General features: G+C 47.8%; 1 pseudogene; it reads right to left on the bottom strand.

Annotated features, from left to right (window-relative positions):
• Nucleotides 1-678: 678 nt before the first annotated feature.
• Nucleotides 679-816, bottom strand: LOC125526121 (annotated as a pseudogene).
• Nucleotides 817-7917: the final 7101 nt, after the last annotated feature.

Raw genomic sequence — 7917 nt, 5'->3', positions numbered from 1 at the left:
TGACACTGAGCATGTGCTTCTTGGCGTTGGATCCCGTGTGCCTAACCAGGTAGAGTCCTCTTCTACCCCTGCCTCGAAGGTATCATTGTCAACAGCAAGGCGGCTAGCAGAGATTAGACTTTTGTTGGCTTGCTGTACATGAAGAATGTTGTTCAGGAGGAGATCTCGATCACGGGTATGAATAGCTGAATGACCAATGTGCTTGATAACCATACCTGAACCACTAGCAGTATGAATCTGCTCGTTTCCACCGTAGCGATCGCGTACGGTCTGCTTCTCCAAGTCTCCTGTGATATGATCGGTGGCACCGCTGTCCAGGTACCAGTTCATGTCCACCCCGTACTGCGGTGCAGCGAGGTTGGCCGACTTCTCCTCCACGCCTTGATAGGATTCATCGTAGCGCTTCCAGCACTTCCAGGCTGGGTGGCCCATCTTGCCACAGATCTGGCACTGGACCCTGGGAGCGGAGACATGATTGTTGTTGTAGTTGCCTCCGCCGCCGTTGTTGCCGCCATGTCCCCCTTCCTCCAGGCTTGGAGTAGCCGCCGCGTCTGCCGCAGTCACCACCATTGCCGCCTTGTCTGCGGCCGCGGTCACCACCGCCGCCACCGTTTCTACGGCCTCGGGTAGCAGCGTTGGCAGAGGATTGTGAACCCCCGCCGCGGAGATTGAGCCTCGTCTCGAAGCTCAGTAGCTGCGAGAACAGCTCACCACGGTCACCGGCTCCACCCGGGAACACATGGCCGACACCACCGGGTCGAAGTCTTCGTCTAGCCCAGCCAGGATGTGGGAGACGATGTCGTCATCGTCCACCCTCTTCCCTGCAGCGATCAGCTCGTCGCAGAGGGACTTGATCTTCCCGACGTAGTCGGTGACGGAGGAGTTGCCCTTCTGCAAGTTTGCGAGGGCGATCCGAACATTGGTGGTCTGGGAACGAGTGTGGGATGCAAGCATCCCTTCCACCGTGTTCCAGAGCTCAGCAGAGGTGTGACATGAGGCGACCTGGATAGCTATCTCGCGAGGAAGAGTCGTCAGGAGATAGGAGTGCATACCAGGTTGGGTTCGGCGCTTTTGCCGTCGTCTTGCCATCAGATGAGGTCACATCGATCTACATGGGAGGTGGCAGCTGCTCGACGTCAAGGTACTTGGCCATCTGTGCTCCACGGATGGCCGAGAGCACCATAGCCCGCCACAGGGCTTGGTTGCCCTTCGTCAGCTTCTCGGTGGCGGCGTGCACGAATGGCGAGGACGGGAAGGAGCTTGAAGACGACGCTGACATGGATGCGTTCGAGGATGGCTCTGATTACCATGAAAGAACTAAGATTGGAAGCGTATGCTTACCGCAAGGACGCGTGCGTGTTTATATAGGCAAACATGTTTACATGGTGCGGCTAGGTTGTTGTAGACTTGATCCATACTCCAAGGCTATACAAGAGAGGATCTATCTATCCTAACAACCTGCCTAGATATACAACAAACACCACGCACGCATATATGTCACGTTACAACTTAAACAAGCCTACAATTTAACAGGTTTCAGTCCATAGGTTTCTATTATTCTCAAGATCTCTTCTAAGTACAAATTGTCATAACTGCGCCTCTAGTTTTAGTCAAACAAATGGTCCTAAAAAATTCTCGAACTGTAGGAGAACTCCATAAACACATTAGCATAAATCCATAAACACATTAACACCAGCTGATTAGAAGTGCATTTCAAAAATCAGAAATCCAAGGTTGCAAACTAATGATGGTATGATTCTGAAAGAGAGAAAAAGATAAATCCATATCTACTTGCTCCAGTTTTAAAGTGGAGGAAATATAGTGTGTTCATGCATCTGATGAATAGATTGGAGTGCTATTATTGGCACCAGGTTTGCCTAGCTAGCATTCTGTAGCTAGCTTAAACAGAGATAAGGTCATAAGCTGAAAAACGTGGAACCCAAACCACCAAAACTTAATCTGGTTCTCCTCCATACGTTCCAGTTCAGCAGGGTGGCTTTTCTCGATGCTCCCATTAGTTTGAGGACGACTTTATTCATTGCTTCTCCTACAACAAGCACAATGTGATGCATCAACAGGTATATGAACTTGAGATAAACTGATCATGCCTAGTTGCTCTCCAACCCAGCATTGTTTGGTTGGAAGTTCGAACCACCTAAAAATAAAGCTATCTAAGTGGTAGTCTGGTAGAGAATATCTGACCAGAGGTCAACTAAACAGAGATTAAATTACTCGGACAATTAAGCAAGTGCAGTGCCATGTGAAGCCTCTCGTCTTCAGCTGCCCGTCCCATAGCTGTAGCGCCTGCTCCGCACCATCCAATCACAGGATGCATGTCCAAATATTTCTCTGGATGCCGATGGTGAGGACTGTAGAGCTGCAGCATGACAAGATCATCTCGCCTGAGTTACAAACAGAATCAAGAAAATAAAGGAAAATAAAAGAGGTAGAGAAGCTGGGGAGTGTACCACTGACTTGCGTTGGTTAGTTGATATGAGCGCCATGAGGCCGGACGTGCTTGAAGACTACGACGGTGACAAGATCATGGACTGCTTGGTGTGTTGTGGTGTCTCTCTAGCCTTTACCGATGGCCCAACAATCGGGGTCTGGTGACTGGACTTTTGTCAAACAGGTTGCAAGCAAGGAGGATGCTGCACAGGAGGTCGACCCAGCCCATGTAGCTTCACTTGTAGAGTGAACTGCTTCCAGCTGCCATGGCCATGAAGGTCGAACAACGCCTGGTTGGACTCCGACATGGGAAGCCTCGCCGCCTTGCACCACGTCCATGCCCGTGTCCCTGGCGAGAAGACACACACGTACTATGAGACTTGACTCTCCTCACTCGTGGTGTAGGAAGGCAACCTCATAGCGCCCTCTGCCGGCACCGGTGTAAGCGCATGCGTGCACAGAGGGGTAGAGCCATACCAGGGACCCCATCTCGAGAGGCCGCCGGCGGTACCACAGGGAAGAAGTCATTGGAGGGACGCAGGTGCCGGTGACGGATCCTCAAAAGATTTCTTTTAGGCATCCGTGGAGAGGGGATGAAATTAGGAAATCCCTTGAGCCAGGAGGAAGGGCGATGGGAAGATGCCTGGTGTCATGGGGGTGCGTGTGTGTAGTTTTCCCTTTTTTTAAGGGCCAGACACTAGTAGGGAAAAGCCTAGCAGTAGCTGAAGGAAATATGCCCTAGAAGCAATAATAAAGTTGTTATTTATATTCCCTTATATCATGATAAATATTTATTATTCATGCTAGAATTGTATTAACCGAAAACTTAGCACATGTGTGAATACATAGACAAACAGAGTGTCACTAGTGTGCCTCTACTTGACTAGCTCGTTAATCAAAGATGGTTAAGTTTTCTAGCCATAGACAAGAGTTGTCATTTGATGAACGGGATCACATCATTAGAGAATGATGTGATTGACTGGACCAATCCATTAGCTTAGCACTATGATCATTTAGTTTATTGCTATTGCTTTTTTCATAACTTATACATGTTCTTATGATTATGATATTATGCAACTCTTGAATATCGGAGGAACACATAGTGTGCTATCAAATGTCACAACGTAATTGGGTGATTATAAAGATGCTCTATAGGTGTCTCCGATGGTGTTTGTTGAGTTGGCATAGATCGAGATTAGGATTTGTCACTCCAATTGTCGGAGAGGTATCTCTGGGCCCTCTTGGTAATGCACATCACTATAAGCCTTACAAGCAATGTGACTAATGAGTTAGTTACGGGATGATGCATTACGGAACGAGTAAAGAGACTTGCCGGTAACGAGATTGAACTAGGTATGATGATACTGACGATCGAATCTCATGCAAGTAACATACGAATGACAAAGGGAACAACGTATGTTGTTATGCGGTTTGACCGATAAAGATCTTCGTAGAATATCATGGAGCCAATATGAGCATCCAGGTTCCTCTATTGGTTATTGACCGGAGATGAGTCTCGGTCATGTCTACATAGTTCTCGAACCCATAGGGTCCGCACGCTTAATGTTCGATGACGATCAATATTATGAGTTTATGTGTTTTGATGTACCGAAGGTGGCTCGGTGTACTAGATGAGATCACGGACATGACGAGGAGTCTCGAAATGGTCGAGACATAAATATTGATATATTGGATGACTATATTCAGACACCGGAATGGTTCCGAGGTGTATCGGGTATTTACCGGAGTACCGAGGGGTTACCGGAAGCCCCCCGGGGGTTAATGGGCCTACATGGGCTTTAGTGGAAGAGAGGAGGAGGCGGCCAAGTGGAGGGGCGCGCCCCCAAAAGCCCAATCCGAATTGGGAGGGGGGCCGCCCCCCTTTCCTTCTCTCCCTCTTCCCTTTCCTTCCCCTCCTAGTTGGACTAGGAAAGGGGGGGACCTACTCCTAGTAGGAGTAGGATTCCCCCCTTGGGGCGCACCCCATGAGGCCGGCCGGCCCCCTCCTCCATTCCTTTATATACGGGGGAAGGGGGCACCCCATAGACACAAGTTGATTTCTTAGCCGTGTGTGGTGCCCCCTCCACAAATTTTCATCTCGGTCATATTGTTGTAGTGCTTAGGCGAAGCCCTGCGTCGGTAACTTCATCATCACCGTCAACACGCCGTCGTGCTGACAAAACTCTTCCTTGGCCTCAGCTGGATCTAGAAGTTTGAGGGACGTCGCTGAGCTGAACGTCTGCAGATCGCGGAGGTGTCGTGCGTTCGGTACTTGATCGGTTGGATCGCGAAGACGTTCGACTACATCAACCGCGTTACTCAATGCTTCCGCTTTCGGTCTACGAGGATACGTGGACACACTCTCCCCGCTCGTTTCTATGCTTCTCCTAGATAGATCTTGCGTGATCGTAGGAATTTTTTTTGAAATACTACATTCCCCAATAGTGGCATCCGAGCCAGGTCTATGCGTAGATATTATATGCATGAGTAGAACACAAAGAGTTGTGGGCGATAATAGATGTTGGGGAACGTAGTAATTTCAAAAAATTTCCTACGCACACGCAAGATCATGGTGATGCATAGCAACGAGAGGGGAGAGTGTTGTCTACATACCAACGCAGACCGACTGCGGAAGCGATCACACAACGTAGAGGAAGTAGTCGTACGTCTTCTTCCCGATCCGACCGATCCAAGCACCGTTACTCCGGCACCTCCGAGTTCTTAGCACACGTTCAGCTTGATGACGATCCTCGGGCTCCGATCCAGCAAAGCGTCGAGGAAGAGTTCCGTCAGCACAACGGCGTGGTGACGATCTTGATGTTCTACCAACGCAGGGCTTCTCCTAAGCTCTACAACGATATGACCGAGGTGGAATTTGGTGGCAGGGGGCACCGCACACGGCTAAGGAACGATCAACAATGATCAACTTGTCTGTCTAGAGGTGCCCCCTGCCCCCGTATATAAAGGGGCCAAGGGGGAGAGGTGCGCCGGCCAGGGAGAGGGCGCAGGAGGAGTCCTACTCCCACCGGGAGTAGGACTCCCCCCTCCAATCCTATTCCAACTAGGACTCCCCAAAGGGGGGGGAGAGAGAAAGGGTGGCCGGCCCCTTCTCCTAGTCCTAATAGGACTAGGGGGAGGGGGGTGGGGCGCAGCCCTATGTGGGCAGCCCTTTCACCTTTCCACTAAGGCCCATGTTGGCCCATTTGGCTCCCGGGGGGTTCCGGTAACCTCCCAGTATTCCGGTAAAATTCCCGATTTCACCCGGAACACTTCCGATGTCCAAATATAGGCTTCCAATATATCAATCTTTATGTCTCGACCATTTCAAGACTCCTCGTCATGTTCGTGATCACATCCGGGACTCCAAACAACATTCGGTACATCAAAATGCATAAACTCATAATAACTGTCATCGTAACGTTAAGCGTGCGGACCCTACGGTTCGAGAACAATGTAGACATGACCGAGACACATCTCCGGTCAATAACCAATAGCGGGACCTGGATGCCCATATTGGCTCCTACATATTCTACGAAGATCTTTATCGGTCAGACCGCATAACAACATACGTTGTTCCGTTTGTCATCGGTATGTTACTTGCCCGAGATTCGATCGTCGGTATCCAATACCTAGTTCAATCTCGTTACCGGCAAGTCTCTTTACTCGTTCCGTAATACATCATCTAACAACTAACATCTTAGTTGCAGTGCTTGCAAGGCTTATGTGATGTGCATTACCGAGAGGGCCCAGAGATACCTCTCCGACAATCGGAGTGACAAATCCTAATCTCGAAATACGCCAACCCAACATCTACCATTGGAGACACATGTAGTACTCCTTTCTAATCACCCAGTTACGTTGTGACGTTTGGTAGTACCCAAAGTGTTCCTCCGGTAAACGGGAGTTGCATAATCTCATAGTCATAGGAACATGTATAAGTCATGAAGAAAAGCAATAGCAACATACTAAACGATCGGGTGCTAAGCTAATGGAATGGGTCATGTCAATCAGATCATTCACCTAATGATGTGATCCCGTTAATCAAATAACAACTCTTTGTCTATGGTTAGGAAACATAACCATCTTTGATTAACGAGCTAGTCAAGTAGAGGCATACTAGTGACACTCTGTTTGTCTATGTATTCACACATGTATTATGTTTCCGGTTAATACAATTCTAGCATGAATAATAAACATTTATCATGATATAAGGAAATAAATAATAACTTTATTATTGCCTCTAGGGCATATTTCCTTCAGTCTCCCACTTGCACTAGAGTCAATAATCTAGATTATACAGTAATGATTCGAACACCCATGGAGCCTTGGTGCTGATCATGTTTTGCTCTTGGAAGAGGCTTAGTCAACGGGTCTGCTATATTCAAATCCGTATGTATCTTGCAAATCTCTATGTCTCCCACCTGGACTAGATCCTGGATGGAATTGAAGCGTCTCTTGAAGTGCTTGGTTCTCTTGTGAAATCTGGATTTCTTTGCCAAGGCAATTGCACCAGTATTGTCACAAAAGATTTCTTGGACCCGATGCACTAGGTATGACACCTAGATCGGATAGGAACTCCTTCATCCAGACTCCTTCGTTTGCTGCTTCCGGAGCAGCTATGTACTCCGCTTCACATGTAGATCCCGCCACGACGCTTTGTTTAGAACTGCACCAACTGACAGCTCCACCGTTTAATGTAAACATGTATCCGGTTTGCGATTTAGAATCGTCCGGATCAGTGTCAAAGCTTGTATCAACGTAACCGTTTACGATGAGCTCTTTGTCACCTCCATATACGAGAAACATATCCTTAGTCCTTTTCAGGTATTTCAGGATGTTCTTGACCGTTGTCCAGTGATCCACTCCTGGATTACTTTGGTACCTCCCTGCTAGACTTATAGCAAGACACACATCAGGTCAGGTACACAGCATTGCATACATGATAGAGCCTATGGCTGAAGCATAGGGAACATCTTTCATTTTCTCTCTATCTCCTGCAGTGGTCGGGCATTGAGTCTTACTCAACTTCACACCTTGTAACACAGGCAAGAATCCTTTCTTAGCCTGATCCATTTTGAACTTCTTCAAAACTTTGTCAAGGTAACTGCTTTGTGAAAGTCCAATTAAGCGTTTTGATCTATCTCTATAGATCTTAATGCCCAATATGTAAGCAGCTTCACCGAGGTCCTTCATTGAAAAACTCTTATTCAAGTATCCCTTTATGCTATCCAGAAATTCTATATCATTTCCGATTAGTAATATGTCATCCACATATAATATCAGAAATGCTACAGAGCTCTCACTCACTTTCTTGTAAATACAGACTTCTCCAAAAGTCTGTACAAACCCAAATGCTTTGATCACACTATCAAAGCGTTTATTCCAACTCCGAGAGGCTTGCACCAGTCCATAAATGGATCGCTGGAGCTTGCACACTTTGTTAGCTCCTTTTGGATCGACAAAACCTTC

This window comes from Triticum urartu, chromosome 7 (genome assembly GCF_003073215.2).
Source record: "Triticum urartu cultivar G1812 chromosome 7, Tu2.1, whole genome shotgun sequence".
Lineage (NCBI taxonomy): Eukaryota > Viridiplantae > Streptophyta > Magnoliopsida > Poales > Poaceae > Triticum > Triticum urartu.
The sequence above is the reverse complement of the archived record's forward strand: the minus strand, read 5'-3'. Positions and strand labels throughout refer to the sequence as shown.